Raw genomic sequence first — 18340 nt, forward strand, 5'->3', positions numbered from 1 at the left:
AAAAGAATAAAAATTTTTTAAAAAAAGTTTAAAAATAGAAGTTATAAGTGATATAAACAAGAACTGCTTTTTTTTCTATAATAAGTCTTTTATTATAGGAAAAAAAATGAACACGTAAAAAAAAAGTATACATATTTGGGATCACCGCGTTTGTAACGACCCCAACTATAAAACTATAATATTATTTTTCCCGCACGGTGAACACCGCAAAAAAAATAAATGCCAGAATCACTCTTTTTTGGTCACCACAATAAAAAGTGATCAAAGAGTCGCATGTATGCCAAAATAGTACCGATACAAACTACAACCCGTCCCGCAAAAAACAAGCCCTTACACAGCTTTTTTGACTGAAAAATAAAAAACTTATGGCTCAGAATACAGTGACACAAAAAATAAATTATTTTCTAAATAAGTTATTTTATTGCGCAAACGCTGCAAAACATAAAAAAATGATATACATATGGTATCGCTGTAATCGTACCGACCCGTAGAATAAAATATAATGGTCATTTATAGCCCAAGGTGAACGCTGTAAAAAATACATAAAAATCATTGTCAGAATTGATGCTTTTTGGTCACTTGGCTTGCCGAAAAATGGAATAAAAAGTGATAAAAAAAAATGGCATGTACCCCAAAATGGTACCAATGAAATCTACAGATTGTCCCGCAAAGAATAAGCCCTCACACGGCTCCGGTGGTGAAAAAATAAAAAAAGTTCTGGCTCCCAGATTATGGCGATGCAGAATGTGCAGTGCTCCAAAAGCAGATAAGATCAGGCGCCATTTATAGGTGCCACAAAGGCCACATATCTGCAGATTATTATTTATTTACCGCATTATTATACCCTCTTATTATGCCCCTGATGTACTCTGCCCAGTCTACATATGCCCCCACATTATAAACTGAAATACCAGCAAAACGCCAGAGCTACTACCAAGCAAAATCTGCGCTCCAAAAGCCTAATGGCGCTCCCTCCCTTCTGAGCCCTACAGCGTGCCCAAACAGCCGTTTACGTCCACCGATATGGCATCGCCATACCCGGGAGAACCCAGTTAAAATTTTATGAGGTATTTGTGGCACAAACTGGGCACAACATATAGTGCACTAAAATGGCACATCAGTGGAAAATTGTAATTTTCCCTCTGCACCATCCGCTGCGCATTAAACCCTTAGCGCACCATGACTTAATAGCATGTCGTGGTGTGGGGGGTGATATATGGAGTGTCTCAAGCGCTGAGCCCGCACCATATGCTGCGGGTGTCAGCTGTGTATTACAGCTGATACCCGGGACTAACGGACAAAAACAGCGAACACGCTGTTACAGGAGCCTGTAAAAATGACAAAATACTGCAATACATTAGTATTGCAGTGTATTCTACCAGTGATCTAACGATTGCTGGTTCAAGTCTCCTAGGGGGACTAATAAAATGTGTAAAAACAAAAGTAAATAGTTATTATTAGTGGAAACAATTAAATAAATTTTAATGACAGGGATAGGGAACAGACAAGTGAGCCCTAATCTACCCGCCACTCAGTCCCTGCCTACTTGCAACGACCCGCCCTAGGCGACGGGGTACAGATGGGCGACGGTCCCTACACTCAGTAAGTGCACCACAGACAACCAGACAAGGAAGCACAGAACAAAGGGAAACGGGGCAGTTGCCCACGGCAACACCGTGAGCAACAAGAGTAGTAAACGAGCCGAGTAAAACCAGGAGTGTACGAGGTACCAAACGCAGAGCAGAAGAGTAGTCAGTAAGCAAGGGTCAATACGAAGCAGGGACAAGTAGTTCAAGAAGCTGCAGCAGGGCCAGGAAACCAACAGAGAAGAATCACAAGCAAGGAGGAACAGGAAAGGCAGGTATAAATAGACAGAGGGCGGGAGCTAGCTCCGTCTGGCCAGGCTGTGAAAGGCTCTCCCACTCCTAAGCCTGCTATCCTGAGTGGTGGAAGATGGAGTCAGTCTCACAGACATAGAAGCAGGTGCAGACTGATTACCTATGGGCGTGGATACAGCAGCTGTGCCTGGCAGATCCTTAACAGTACCCCCCCCTTTTATGAGGGGCCACCGGACCCTTTCTAGATGGACCTGGTTTGTTGGGGAAACGAAGGTGGAACCTCCTGACCAATACCCCAGCGTGAACATCCCGGGCGGGTACCCAAGTCCTCTCCTCAGGCCCGTATCCTCTCCAATGGACCAGGTACTGGAGGGAGCCTTGGACCATCTTGCTGTCCACAATCTTGGCCACCTCGAATTCTACCCCCTCAGGGGTGAGAACGGGGACAGGAGGTTTCCTCGAGGGAGCCAAGGACGGGGAGCAGCGTTTAAGGAGGGAGGCATGAAACATGTACTCGAAAAGATGGGGGCAACTCCAGTCGGAAAGAAAAGACAGGATTGAGGACTTCAATGACCTTGTACGGCCCTATAAACCGGGGAGCAAACTTCTTGGACGGGACTTTAAGGCGCAAGTTCTTTGACGATAGCCACACCAGATCCCCGACCATAAACAATGGGTTAGCAGAACATCTTCTATCTGCCTGAGTTTTTTTGCATGCTCTGGGACGCCTCTAGGTTCTTCTGAACCTGGGCCCAGACTTTGCACAGTTCCCGATGAACGACCTCTACCTCGGGATTGTGTGAACTACCAGGTGAAACAAAGGAGAACCGTGGATTAAACCCAAAATTACAGAAAAAGGGGGAGACCCCTGACGAGTTACTGACCCGGTTATTAAAGGAAAATTCGGCGAGGGGAATGAATGAGACCCAATCATATTGACAGTCAGAGATAAAACACCTTAAAAATTGTTCTAGAGACTGATTAGTCCTCTCGGTTTGGCCATTAGTTTCAGGATGGAAGGCAGAGGAGAAGGACAGCTCAATCTCCAACTTTTTACAGAAGGCTCTCCAAAACAAAGAAACAAATTGTACCCCTCTGTCAGAAACAATATTGACAGGGACCACATGGAGACGCAGGATGTGTTTGACAAACAAGGTAGCTAACGTCTTAGCATTGGGAAGTTTTTTGAGGGGCACAAAGTGGCACATCTTACTGAAGCGGTCTACTACAACCCACACCACCGACTTGCCTTGAGATGGAGGCAAATCGGTGATAAAATCCATGGAGATATGTGTCCAAGGTCTCTGGGGAATGGGCAACGAACATAGTAAGCCCGCTGGTCGGGACCTGGGAGTCTTGGACCTAGCACAAACCTCACAAGCGGCGACATAGGCCTTAACGTCTTTAGGCAAGCCAGGCCACCAATAGTTTCTGGCAATGAGGTGTTTGGTACCCAGGATGACTGGATAACCAGATAGTGCGGAGTCATGATTTTCCCTAAGTACCCTTAGCCGGTATTGCAGGGGAACAAACAGCTTGTCCTCAGGAAGGTTCCCGGGAGCTGAACCTTGATCAGCTGCAATTTCAGAGACTAAATCAGAATCAATAGAAGAAATAATTATACCGGGAGACAAAATACAAGCAGGATCTTCCTCCGAAGGAGTGCTGGCCATGAAGCTACGTTACAGTGCATCAGCCTTAATATTTTTAGACCCAGCCCTATAGGTAACCCAAAAATTTAATCTGGTAAAAAATAACGCCCATCGAGCTTGTCTCGGGTTTAGCCTCCGGGCCGATTCTAGGAAAACCAGATTCTTGTGGTCGGTAAGGACCGTTACCTGGTACCTAGCCCCCTCCAGGAAGTGGCACCACTCTTCAAATGCCCATTTAATGGCTAAGAGTTCACGGTTGCCAATATCATAGTTACTCTCAGTGGGCGAAAACTTCCTGAAGATGTAGGCACAGGGTCGGAGATCGGCGAGGGACCTGGTACCCTGGGACAAGACAGCCCCCACTCCCACCTCGGACGCGTCAACCTCCACGATAAATGGCTCCATTTGGTTGGGCTGAACCAACACCGGGGCCGATATAAAGCACTTCTTAAGGGCCTCAAAAGCCTGGACAGCCTCAGGAGGCCAGTGGAGGAGATCAGCACCCTTGCGAGTGAGGTCCGTAAGAGGCTTAGCGATGACCGAGAAGTTAGCAATAAATCTCCTGTAATAATTAGCGAGCCCCAAGAAGCACTGTAACGCCTTCAGGGAGGCAGATTGGACCCATTCCGCCACAGCCTGGACCTTGGCGGGGTCCATGCGGAATTCATGAGGAGTGAGGATTTGACCCAAAAATGGTATCTCCTGCACCCCAAACACACATTTTTCGGTCTTCGCAAACAGTTTGTTTTCCCGAAGGACCTGGAGCAATTTCCTGACATGCTCAATGTGGGAGGACCAGTCCTTGGAAAACACAAGTATGTCATCAAGGTACACTACAAGAAATACCCCCAGGTAATCTCTTAAAATCTCATTTATGAAATTCTGGAAGACCGTGGGAGCATTACACAACCCAAAGGGCATGACGAGGTATTCGAAATGACCGTCGGGCGTGTTAAACGCAGTCTTCCACTCATCCCCCTCTTTGATGCGGATAAGGTTATATGCCCCCCGTAGATCAAGCTTAGAGAATCATTGGGCCCCCTGAACCTGATTAAAGAGATCAGGAATCAAAGGACGGGGATACTGGTTCCTTACAGTGACCTTATTCAAGTTACGGTAGTCAATGCATGGCCTAAGACCACCATCCTTCTTCCCTACGAAGAAGAAGCCAGCACCTACCGGGGAATTAGAGGGGCGAATGTAACCCTTGGCCAGGCATTCCTGGATATACTCTCTCATGGCTTCACGTTCGGGACAAGAGAGATTAAATATCCTACCCTTAGGGAGCTTAGCTCCTGGTACCAAATCGATTGCGCAATCGTATTCTCTATGAGGAGGTAACACTTCGGAGGCCTCCTTAGAGAAAACATCAGCGAAGTCCTGAACAAACTCAGGTAGCTTGTTCACCTCCTCAGGGGGAGAAATAGAATTAACAGAAAAACATGACGTCAAGCATTCATTACCCCATTTGGTAAGCTCCCCAGTATTCCAGTCAAACGTGGGATTATGCAACTGCAACCAGGGAAGGCCTAAAACCAAATCGGACGATAATCCCTGCATCAACAGTACAGAGCACTGCTCCAAATGCATGGAGCCAACAAGGAGTTCAAAAACAGGGGTATGCTGTGTAAAATAACCATTAGCAAGAGGAATGGAGTCGATACCCACTACCGGGACAGGTTTAGGCAAATCAATCAGAGGCATAGCTAGAGACATAGCAAATTCCACAGACATGATATTAGCAGACGACCCTGAATCCACGAAGGCACTGCCGGTAGTAGACCTACCACCAAAAGAGACCTGAAAGGGAAGCAAGATTTTATTACGTTTCATATTTACGGGAAATACCTGTGCGCCCAAGTGACCTCCCCGATGATCACTTAGGCGTGGAAGTTTTCCGGCTGCTTATTCTTACGCCTAGGACAGGTGTTTACTTGATGCTTGTCATCCCCACAATAGAAGCAGAGACCATTCTTCCTGCGGAACTCTCTACGTTGTTGGGGGGACACGGAGGCCCCGAGTTGCATAGGTACCTCCAAGTCTTCCGTGGAAGAACGAAGCAACAGAACCTCGGGAGGCATCATGGAGGAGTCAGAGGAGAAAACACATAAACCTTCACGTTGTCGTTCCCTGAGACGTCGGTCAAGTCGTTCCGCTAAAGCCATAACCTGGTCTAGGGAGTCCGAAGAGGGATAGCTAACTAGCAGGTCTTTCAGGGCGTTCAACAGACCCAACCTAAACTGGCACCTTAAGGCAGGGTCATTCCACCGAGAAGCTACGCACCACTTCCTAAAGTCAGAGCAATACTCCTCAACAGGTCTCTTACCCTGACGTAAGGTCACCAGCTGACTCTCGGCAAAGGCAGTCCTGTCAGTCTCGTCATAAATGAGTCCGAGAGCAGAAAAGAAAAGATCAACTAAGGAAAGTTCAGGGGCGTCAGGAGCCAAGGAGAAGGCCCATTCTTGGGGCCCTTCCTGGAGCCGGGACATAATTATACCCACCCGCTGGCTCTCAGAACCTGAGGAGTGGGGCTTTAAACGAAAATAGAGCCTACAACTCTCCCGAAAGGAGAGAAAAGTCTTCCGGTCCCCTGAGAACCGGTCAGGCAACTTGAGGTGGGGTTCAAGAGGTGAGGTGAGGGGCACTACCATGGTAGCATCAGGCTGGTTGACCCTCTGAGCCAGGGCCTGGACCTGTAGGGAGAGACCCTACATTTGCTGAACCAGGGTCTCAAGGGGGTCCATAGTGGTGTGAGGAACTAGGGTAGAGTAGGTATATGGGCTTGTGATTATGTAATGACAGGGATAGGGAAACAGAAAAGTGAGTCCTAATCTACCCGCCACTCAGTCCCTGCCTACTTGCAACGACCCGCCCTAGGCGACGGGGTACAACTGGGCGACGGTCCCTACACTCAGTAAGTGCACGACAGACAACCAGACAAGGAAACACAGAACAAAGGGAAACGGGGCAGTTGCCCACGGCAACACCGTGAGCAACAAGAGTAGTAAACGAGCCGAGTCAAACCAGGAGAGTACGAGGTGCCAAACACAGAGCAGAAGAGTAGTCAGTAAGCCAGGGTCAATACGAAGCAGGGACAAGTAGTTCAAGAAGCTGCAGCAGGGCCAGGAAACCAACAGAGAAGAATCACAAGCAAGGAGGAACAGGAAAGGCAGGTATAAATAGACAGAGGGCGGAAGCTAGCTCCGTCTAGCCAGGCTGTGATAGGCTCTCCCACTCTTAAGCCTGCCATCCTGAGTGGTGGAAGATGGAGTCAGTCTCACAGACATAGAAGCAGGTGCAGACTGATTACCTATGGGCGTGGATACAGAAGCTGTGCCTGGCAGATCCTTAACATGTTTATTATAGGAAATCCTTGTATTTCACAAAAAGTCTTTCTGCAGTCCAGGACTGATAGACAATTCCCCTTGTCAGGCGGATGTGTCCCTGCACAGTGTGATACTGTCAGTATGTAGGGACACAGCCCTGTGACAAGGGAAATCGTAACACTGTTAATGCTTGCCCAAAAAAGTAGTGTTAAAAATAGTTACGGCGCGGCAGGGCGGCGGTGAGAAAGGGGGGCCCAAGTTTGGGTAACAGCCCAGGGCCCATGGTCTACTTAATCCGCCACTGCTAGAGATGGTCGGGTAGTTGTTCGTACCCGGCTTTTCCCAGTACCCCTGGTGGCGATGGGTAATAATGGGGGTTAGTGTTATCCTCTGCAGTGGCATAACATTAAGCCCCGCCTTAGTAATGGACATTGTCATTCAGCCAGCAGCTATTACTAAGGTGGTAATAATAAAGTTTAAAAAAGATACAAGGACATAGAAAAAATATTTTATTGAAATAAAAAAAAACACACAACCCTCGTTAAACATTTTATTGACAATTAAAAACGCTGTTATTGAAGTAGTCCTCGAATCCGACATAGTCCAACGACCGAACCTGTAAAATAATCCAAACACTCAAAAATAATTAGTAACACACGTGCTGGAGACGCAATGTCTGCGAGCTGGGCCCTATATCTAATCCAATCATGTGTGATACTGTCTGCTGAAACACTGTATGTAATCCTATCCATAGTTTATAGGGTCGTAGTGCTATACATATGATGTCTCCTATATACACACACACACACACACATTTTCTTGGGAGGGACACATATGTATTGGGTCTATTTCCCCTGACATTTTAAGACCTTAGTGACGCCCCTGGCTGCTAGCGCTGCATTGTTGGGTCACTTAGGAGACCCAGCGATGCAACTGAAAGCTGCGGGCTCTCGGCCATGAGAAGTTTGCAGGGGGGGCCCAGTAAGAACTTTTGCATTGGGGCCCATCAGCCTTTAGCTACGCCCCTGGTATCCAATATCACTTCCCTTTTAAAACACATGAAATTACCCTCAATTTCTCCCCAGCAATTGGAAACTCTTTCTGCCTGGATTTCTTAAACTTAAATTCTACAGGCCATTAAATCCTTACAGCCTCATAAGGCCCCAGGCTCAGATGGTCTTACTACCGACTATTACAAGAAATGTAGTTATATTTTAATGCCTCATTTTAACTTATTTAAATGTACAAAATGGCGGTAGATTTCCTGAAGAGATGTTACATGTCACAGTAGTTGTTTTACCAAAACCTGGGAAAACTCCTGATAAACTGTGTCATTTTAGGCCCATATCACTTTTAACAGATTTGAAATTGTACTCTAAGATTATTGCAGAACGCCTTGCTAAGGTTTTACCCTATTTAATCCAGCAAGATCAAGTGGATTTTGTGAAAGGGAGTCTATCTTCGGATGGGACGAGGAGGTTTGTGGATTTGTTGGGATTAGTGGAGCGTGAACGGACGCCTTCTTTGCTTCTTTCCCTGAATGCGGAGAAGGCCTTCGATTGGGTCCCTTGGGGATATTTAAGAGAAATTCTGATTATATTTGGTATTATTGGAGTAGCACAACATAGTATTATGGCCTTGTATTCTTCTCCTTCTACGAATGTATATACTTCTGGATGTACGTCTAAAAAGTTTGAGATTACTAATGGGAGTAGGCAGGGTTGCCCTATATCTCTGCTTATTTTTATTTTAGTGATGGAACACTTGGCCACTTCAATTAGCTCCAATACTGGTATAAGTGGAATAACTGTAGGAAAAGTTGATCATAAAATTGGCTTATTCGCGGATGATGTAATTATTGCTATCTCTAACCCGGATGCTAAAATATTGGAGAATTTTAGTGCATTTCATATTATAAGATGAATTTCAACAAGTCAGTGATATTAAGGATGAATATTCCACATACACTCCTGGCGTCTCTCAATAGTAAATTGTCCTTTGTTTGAGCCAAGTAGTCCATCCTTTGCTTAGGAATACAGTTAACTTACCCCACTTCTTTATTTTACAAATATAATTATCTCCCATTATTACAACAAGTTGAGAAGGGATTATCTACTTATTTGAAATATTTAGCATCTTGGGTAGGAAGAATATCTGCTGTTAAGATGATGGTATTACCAAAGATATTATATATGTTTAAAAATTTGTCTATTTTCTTACCATGGTCCTATCTCAAAAAAACAAATGCATAATTAATAAGTATGTTTGGAAACACTCTCGTCCCAGAATAGCGGCGGACGTTTTATATAGGCCAATCCCCAGGGGGGGGGGTTTGGGTCTTCCGCAGATGTCTTACTATTATTACGCAGTGATCTTAGATCAAGCTAGATTATGGAGAACTAAAAATCCTGTAAATCATTGGATACTGATAGAAAAGGGAATACACAATAAAGTTCCTGTTGATGCTAGACTGTGGCAACTTTATACGGGTGCTAGTATATCCAAATCTACATTTTTAACTCTTGATGCAGGATTTAAGGTATGGAAAATATTTTGTGTTACTCATCCTGTCATCCCGATGAGAACTCATGATCTTCCACTTAGACTTATTCCTTTTCTTATCCCTGATATTGATATCCAAAATTGGATAAATGCGGGTCTTGAAACCTTCTATGATATTATGGCCCAGAACCACCTTATGGCATTCACTGACATATGTATGAAATTTAAGATACCTCTTAAATTTATAAATTTCCTAGAATAAGACCTGTTGACTTCCCTACCTGATTCTGGTGGTTCCCCTACATCTACTTGAATTATTATTTAATAACCTAAAATTTATAATGTACTATGTGAAAAGCGATCTAATGATAAGATGTCTAGCTTGAGTCACTGGGAGAGAGATCTAGAAATCTCTATTTCTATACAGGAGTGGGTGTCTACTTTTAGATTAGCCTGCTCTCACTCTAAATGTGCAACGCACTTAAAAGCTTAGAAAAAATAAACTATAGATGCTATTATACTTCAAGTCGCTTATCCCTTATTTATCCATTATACTCAGACAAAGGTTGGAGATGTTCAATGTCCAGAGGTATAATACTTCATACATTTTGTGATTGTACGGTCCTAACATGCTTTTGGAGGCAAATCATTTATTCCAAACTATCCTAGGAGTTACTTTCACTTTGACTCCCGCTCTTGCTCTCTTGCATATGTTGTTGTCAGCAAAAATGGAAATATTGGAAATCTACTAAGGTACCTAAACGTCAAGAACTCATAAAATATGTGAATAACAACTGTATTATGGAATGTTCACTTGCTTCAATTCAGGGCTCATATAAATACACTTCTCTATAGGAAAAATGGATGAAATCCAACTGCTACAATTCTCTCTTGTAACTTGACCAAAGATATGCGTGCTTCTTTTGACATGCCTTTGATAGTCAATGTTAAAGAGGCTCTGTCACCACATTATAAGTGCCCTATCTCCTACATAATGTGATCGGCGCTGTAATGTAGAGAACAACAGTGGTTTTTATTTTGAAAAACGATCATTTTTTAGCACGTTATGAGCAATTTTATATCTATGCTAATTAGTTTCTTGACCAACTGGGTGTTTTTTTAAATTTTTGACCAAGTGGGCATTGTAAAGAGAAGTGTATGACGCTGACCAATCAGCGTCATACACTTCTCTCCATTCATGTCCATTTTTATTCACAACACAGCGTGATCTCGCAAGATCACGCTGTGCTGTCACATACACCCACATTAACTTTACTGAAGTCTCTTGAGAGTGAATAGACATCACCTCCAGCCAGGATGCGACGTCTATTCACACTCCCGACACTTCGGTAAAGTTTGTGTGGGACTTAATCACGCTGTGAATGACAGCACAGCGTGATCTCGCTGTGATGTGCTTCACAGTCTCTAGGTACAGTTAGATGTAGACTGTGGCACAAACTCTGTTCTGGTGGTTGCAGGTCTTCTCAAGCCTTTCCTCTCTATCTTGAGACAATAAGATCATAGACCTCCCCTGATATATGCACCGATGGACTATTGGCCATTCTGCAAACAGATACATCTCTATTAAGGGCTTGTCGACACGTAATGGAATTGCTGCAGAAAAATTCTGCAGCAATCCCATTGAAAGTAGCAGACATTCCGCTGCGGAAAATACGCATCATTTCCTGCTGTTTTTACTGCAGAAAATGGTGCATATTTTTTTTGGTTTTCTCAATGCTGGGAGATGGTGACATCTACTCTGAAAAACGCAGTAATTCAGTCCACTTTCCGCAGAAGGAATTGACATGCTGCAGTACAAATAATACGCACCGCAGGTCAATTTGTGGTAGCGATTTTTATGGAGCGTGTGGATGAGATTTGTTAATTCTCATCCACTTTGCTGCTACTGTATCCTGCTGCGGATTTTCCGTCCGCAATTCTGGACGGAAAATACGCAGCAATTCCGCTACGTGTGGACAAGCCCTAAAAGAAAGATACTCTCAAAAGGTCTGTCACAAACAGCGCAGATGCAATAGTTATTCACTACTCTCATGCCATTGATGTCACGGACAGGATACTATTTGATCCTGCAGGCATCCTTGGTGAGTGTAAGGGCTTGTCCACACACAACGGAATTGCTGCAGAAAATTTCTGCAGCAATTCCATTGAAAGTCAAAGGCTTTTCGCTGCAGAAAAAACGCACCATTTCCTGCGTTTTTTGCAGCAGAAAATGGTGCGTAAATTGCTGTGTTTTTCCCAATGGGAACATCTCCTATGAAAAACGCAGAAATTCTGCACACTTTCCGTAGCAGGAATTGACATGCTGTGGTCCGAAAAATACGCACCGCAGGTCAATTTAGACTCGGAAATTTTACACATGTGTGACTGCATCCTTAGGCCTCCTTCAAACAGATATTTTTTAGCTATTTAAAGTACACAAAAAAAAAACACTAATAAAATCGCTAACACCAATGTAAGATGTGTTTTTTATGGCTTTTTTTGTGGCGGTTTTTTGTTGCGTTTTTCATTTAGTATCATTTTGTACATGTGTTTTTTATGGCATTTTTGAAGTCCTATAGAGAAGCCTATGGGAAAAATGGCTGAAAATATGCCATACCCAGAGCATGCTGCATTTGGAACAAAACGCCACTGACAACAAAATTGCCTCAAAACCGCCACAAGCCAAAACGCAGTTCTATGTAGTGCATTTTATATTTTACTATAGACATTAGTTGTAACATCTGTCTACACTAATATACGCATAAAAAGCCACAAAAAACGACATGTTTGTTTTCTCTACCAATCAATGACGTGTCATTTCTTTTACACATTTTTTTTTATGTAACACGAGCATAAAAACATTTGTACATTTTACAAGCAATATAGTTCTACACACAACTCCAGAACCAAGCTCAGTACATATATACAGCACCAGCACAAATACAGCTCAATTTAGTGCAACCCCTGACGTATATAGATTCACACTAAATTGTTTCCAGCTCCCAGCATGGCCCAAACAATGGTAAGGATATGCTGGGAGATGCTCTTTCACAAAAAATAAATCATGTCATAATCATACCACCCATCATCTCGCTGCAGATCATACATTGACTACAGTACTGATTAGAGGCAGAATAAACATTTACATTAAGTGACTCACCGGTGACGTCTCAGATTCTAGTTCTTTTTCTCCATCCGGTCCAGACCTCTATGATGACTCCTCCCAGTCGCAGCCAATTTCTGCAGTTTGCCACTCAGATGTCTTCAGCTTCTCACTTTTCCAACATTTCTACACATAGATAGCCACCCCTGTATATAGCCCCCTGTAGATATAGCCCACCCCTGTATATAGTGCTCCATAGATAGCCCATCCCAGTATATAGCCCTCCCCCCCCCCCCCCCGTAGATAAAGCCACACACTTTTTTATTACAGTAAAATAACAAACTATTTAAACTCACCTTAATCCCATCCGGCAGCAATGGAGACCTACTCCCTTCTGCGCAGGTCTCCTGGGGTTTTACGAAGCGTCTATGAAAGGTGCTGATTGGCTGGGCAGACTGACTTTCCCTGTCATTCAGCGCCTTTCAATGACAGAATGTACCCGGCCATTCATTGCTTCTAATTGTACCTGTGTCTTATAGACGCTGGTGCAATTATAGTGCAGGAAGGGGTGGCGCTGGCGCCCCCCTCTAAGTTGCACCCGGGGCACATGTCCCTCCTGCCCCCCTAGCTACGCCCCTGAGTTACACAATCGAAAGTGTGTGGGGGCCTTCCGATTCTCCCCCAGCGGCAGATGTTGGTAGAGAGAAGGATCAAGCAGTTTGATATGAATGTGGCCGATCCTTTTGTTCTCAGTGAAGACAAGTCACCACCAGTCTGTCTGACTTACTCCCCTCTCCACCATTTAGCCGGGGTAAGCGTGCATGTGTGAAAACCTATAAAGATACGTGAGGACATATAGTATATCCAAAACTGAATAAATACCACAAAGTACATAATATGTACCATGAAAACATAGAAATACTTTATTACAATAATCATAAGAACATATTGACCATCAAGAGTTAAAAAACAATTATACAGACAGATTAAAAACAGTGTGGAGATACAATGATAAGTGTGCATGTGTATGGAGTGATCAAGAGGAATAGCTGACGATCGAACGTCCATTTCACCAACAGCTATCTCATGTGTATGGCCAGCTATAGTCTCTGCCTCTACTAAGTTATATTCCTATAATTGCCTGTGTTTGAACTTGCCTAGCCCTTTGGATTCATCTGCCTGGTACCTGTTGTTCTAATCCCGTGTCCTCAACTTATCTCCCTTACTCATGTGTCACATGAGTAAGGGCGCAGTCTCCCAAAACGTTGCGGCAAGGTGTGAAGGTTGAAGGAAAGAGCTCAGCGTTCTCAGATTGAATACTTATGGAATGTATCATAGATTTGAATTAAAAAAAAATCCTAAATAATGCTTCACAGACTGGTATCATGAGTAAATTATTTTAATTCAAAAGCAGGAAATACTAGAAAACATGTTGCACATGTTTGTATATACTGGATACTAGACTTTTCTCCGCCTGACCACAATCCAGTTATGTCTTCTTGCCTCTGTCCATTCGATGCTGCTGTGTCCGACTGCCAACTGGTGACTATTCTGGGGGACCGCAACCTGGGGATTCCATGCAGCAAAGTCACCACCTCCGTACTGAGGCTAAAGAGTGAAATCCAGGAATCCCTTAGACTCTGCGCTCCTGTTTAGCCATTGCTAAACCGGTTGGAGTCTTAAGGCTTCACAATTTTGCTAGGGAAACTATCTTCATGGCCAGGGGGCCACACATCTTTTTTCCAAGTATTTCTATATTTCTTAGGAAAAAAACAAACTACGTAGGGTCCCCCCCCCCCCCCCATTTTTCATAACTAGCCAGATGCAACACAGCAGAGGGCTAGCATTACCAGGCTGGGAAGGGACACGGTTTTTGGCCTTTCCCCGCCTAATAATACCAGACTGCGACCACCCCAGTGACCAAACGCCACTACAAATGGTTGGGTACTGGATCGTACTCGGCTCTTCCCAGTACCCCTGGTGGCGGTGGGTACCAGAGTAATAATGGGGGTTGGTGTTGGCTTCTTCAGCAGCTAACATTATGCCTCACCTTAGTAATGGATGCTGGCAATCAGACAGTGGCCATTACTGAGGCAGTAGTAATAATGTTAAAATAAACACTGACACACAAAAAAATATTTTATTGAAAAAAACAAAAAAACATTACGTCAACCATTTTATGGAAAGTGAAAATAAAAATGTCGAAGTAGTCCTCAAATCCGAAGTAGTCCAACAACCGAACCTGTAAAAAAAAACACCAAAAAAAACCTTCATTAGTAACACACAAAAAGCAAAACAATTATTATACTTACCTTTCCTGGGTCCATGACAGTAAACTAAGCAGTGACAGCTCTAAGCTTACACAGCACTCATATATTAGACACATCACACATGACGCTCACACATTAGACACGTGATGCATACATGCTACTAACATATTAAACACATGATGCATGCATGCTACTCCTGCAGCGCTATAAAAATCTATTAAAATCTCATAATCAGTGCGACTGGGGACCGGAATGTATATTAGTAGTGTACTCACAAAAATATGCAGACTAAATAAAATGGATGTTTTTACATACACACGTGGATTTTTTTTCTCTCTCTCTCTCTCTCTCTCTCTCAATTAGAAATTAATGGAAGTCTTAGCACAAAGAATAATAGAAAATGCATTGAATTTTATGTAATAAAACTGAACATAAAACCGCGACCTTCGCAGATGATATGCTCATCATTATGACAAATCTGAACACATCGCTTAAGATTCTGCTCAAGGAATTTGAACTGTTCGGGAAAATATCCAATTTTAAAATAAACAATTCAAAATCGGAACTCCTTAATATAAACGTTTGCACAAGAAATTGGACCTCATTATCTAAGTTCTCCCCCTTCAAAAACACCTGCACTAGCATAAACTATCTAGGTATTAAGATAGATCCTGACCTAGCAAAATTATTTGATCTAAACTACTGTACAAACCCCTGTTGGAAAAAATAGAAAACGATCTTATAAACTGGAACTCAATACAAACCTCATGGTCCAGAAGAAATAATCTTGTGAAGATGATAATTCTAAAGTCCTCTACTTTCTACAGACCCTCCCCATTAACATTCCCCACTCCTTTTTTAAAAACCTTAAACAAATAACAACAAAGTTTACTTGGCATTCTAAGGGATTTAGAGTCAAATTTGACACCCTGACAAAACCTAGGAAAATGGGAGGGATTGGACTACCTGATTTTGAGAAGTATAGAGACGCAACCCATATTAACAGAGTCCTAGAACTATACATTTACCCAAAACGCACATTATGGACGGACATAGAACTGCATATGCTTGAGCAAAAATTTGAAAGATATATGTGGATCACCTCCCACAATAGAATTCAATACAACACAATCGGAAACTCTCTAACAAATTTCACTTTACGGACTTGGCACAAACTTAACAAGAAAAACTTGATGGTCCCGAATATTTGTGAACATACGCCTTTCTCATTTCTCATACCAAACAAATTCAGATCCTTGAAACAGACCATTTCTGATAACCCAACATTAGCTACCTTAGCGGTAAAACATTTAATTAAAAACAACAAAATTGTACACCAACTAACGGATCTGCCTGAGTTTAAAGATTCAAACTTAAGTGAACAAGACTCCAAAACGATCCTGGAAGCAGTCAGACTGTTCTCACCAGAGATTACTGACTCAACATCATACAATTTATTATCAAAATTCGGTCCCCAACCAAAACCGATCAAGAGTATGATTTCGAAATTATACAAGTCCTTATTACTAACCTCCGATCCACCTTCCTATATCTCAAGATGGGAGAAAGACTTATAAACTAAATTCTCAGCAGAACAAACCAAAATAATGTTAAACCACTCTCAATCCTTCTCAATCTCAACAAGAATCCAGGAATTTAACTATAAGATCATAGCGAGGTGGTATAAAACTCCGGAGGTTCTGAATAAAATTGATCCGCCTTACTCTCCCACTTGGTGGAGATGTGGAACAGCAAAGGGCACGCTTTTGCATATATGGTATAAATGTCCCCTAATCAGGGCCGCCATCAGGGGGGTATTAGGGGTAGTGGTGTGAGGGGCCCGGCCAAACCTAATTGAAAGGGGGGCCTGGCCACTGCTGCGACTTGTCTTTGGTAGAAAAAAACGGGCCCCTGCAAAGGGGCCCGTTTTTTTCACCAAATGAATGTCGTGAGCTGCGGGCCCCCCCTCTCATGGGGGCCGTCAAACACCGCCGACCGATCACGCGCACCCGCAAACTCGCGACCGTCCGAGCACGCACCCGGCAAAAGCGCGCAACCGCGACAGCATGCACGCTCGCAGCCTCGACAGCACGCGCGCACCCGCGATCGCACTTGCGATCGGCCGCGCGCGCACTTGCGATCGGCCGCGCGCGCACTTGCGATCGGCCGCGCGCACACCCGCGAACGAAGCGCGCGCAACCGCGGACACACATGGACCCAACTTACCTGGAGCCTGGCTGGAGGTGAAGGACTGGACGTCTGGACCGAAGACCTCGCCTGGAAGACCTCGCCTGAAGGACCTCGCCTGAAGAGGACTGGAGTGGGAGCAGCAGCTCTTCTGACACGGTGAGTAAAGTGTGTCAAAGTGCTGTTTATGTATGGCCCTGTTCACACAAAGTATTTTGCAGGCAGAAAAAAAATCTGCCTCAAAATTCCTTAAAGAATTTTGAGGCAGATTTTCACCTGCACACACTATCTTGCCGCGTTTTTTTGCTGCGTTTTTTGCCCGCAGCGATTGAGGACAGCAGGCAAAAAACGCTGCGAAAAATGCATTTTCTGCCTCCCATTGATTTCGATGGGAAGTCAGAGGCAGAACCGCGGCAAGAAAGGACGTGCTGCTTTTTCTTTTTTCCGCGACTGGCTCCCATTGATTTCAGATTAAATCAATGGGAGGCGGTTTTGGAAGTTTTTTGGTGCTGATTCTGACGCAGTGTCCGAGTCAATATCAAGGCCCAAAAACTCTGTGAACTGGGCCTTATTGTTAGGGCTTATTCAGACGAACGTGTAATACATCCGTGCAACGCGTGTGATTTTCACGTGCCTCGCGCGGTCCTATGTTACTCTATGGGGCCGTTCAGACTGTCAGTGATTTTCACGCAGCGTGTGTCCGTGTGTCCGCTGCGTAAAACTCACGACATGTCCGATATTTGTGCATTTTTCGCGCATCACGCACCCATTGAAGTCAATGGGTGCGTGAAAATCCCGCCCAGCACTTCCGCAGCAGTATAAACTATGAATGAAAACAGAAAAGCACCACGTGCTACAAACATACAAACAGAGTGTCATAATGATGGCGGCTGCGCGAAAATCACGCAGCCGCGCATCATACGCTGCTGACACACGGAGCTGTTATGGATCTTTTGCATGCGCAAAATGCCACGTTTTTTGCGCGCGCAAAAAGCACACGCTTGTGTGAATCCGGCCTTAGGGTAGGAACACACTAGGCATGAACACTGCGGATTTTATGCGACATATTTTATTGTGGAAAATCCGCAGCGTATCACAGTCGCAGCAGAGTGGATGAGATTAGAACAAATCTCATCCACACGCTGCAAAAAAAAATGGACCTGCAGTGTGGCTTTTGGCTTTTTAAGCAGCAGCGTGTCAATGTATTCTGTGGAATCGCTGCTCCTCTGTTGCGGAAATGCTGCGGTTCTGCCGCAAAAATCACAAATGAGAAAAAAAAAGAAGGTACTTTTTTAAATTGATAAAGTTTAGACTTACCCCGGCCGTAGTCCTGGTGACGCGATCCTCTATTCTTAGCGCAGCCCCGCCTCCTGTCATGACGTTTCATCCCATGTGACTGCTGCAGCGGTCACATGGTCTACAGCGTCATCCCAGGAGGCGGGGCTACGTTCAGAAGATAGAG

Source organism: Rhinoderma darwinii, chromosome 3, assembly GCF_050947455.1.
Source record: "Rhinoderma darwinii isolate aRhiDar2 chromosome 3, aRhiDar2.hap1, whole genome shotgun sequence".
NCBI classification, from domain to species: Eukaryota; Metazoa; Chordata; class Amphibia; order Anura; family Rhinodermatidae; genus Rhinoderma; species Rhinoderma darwinii.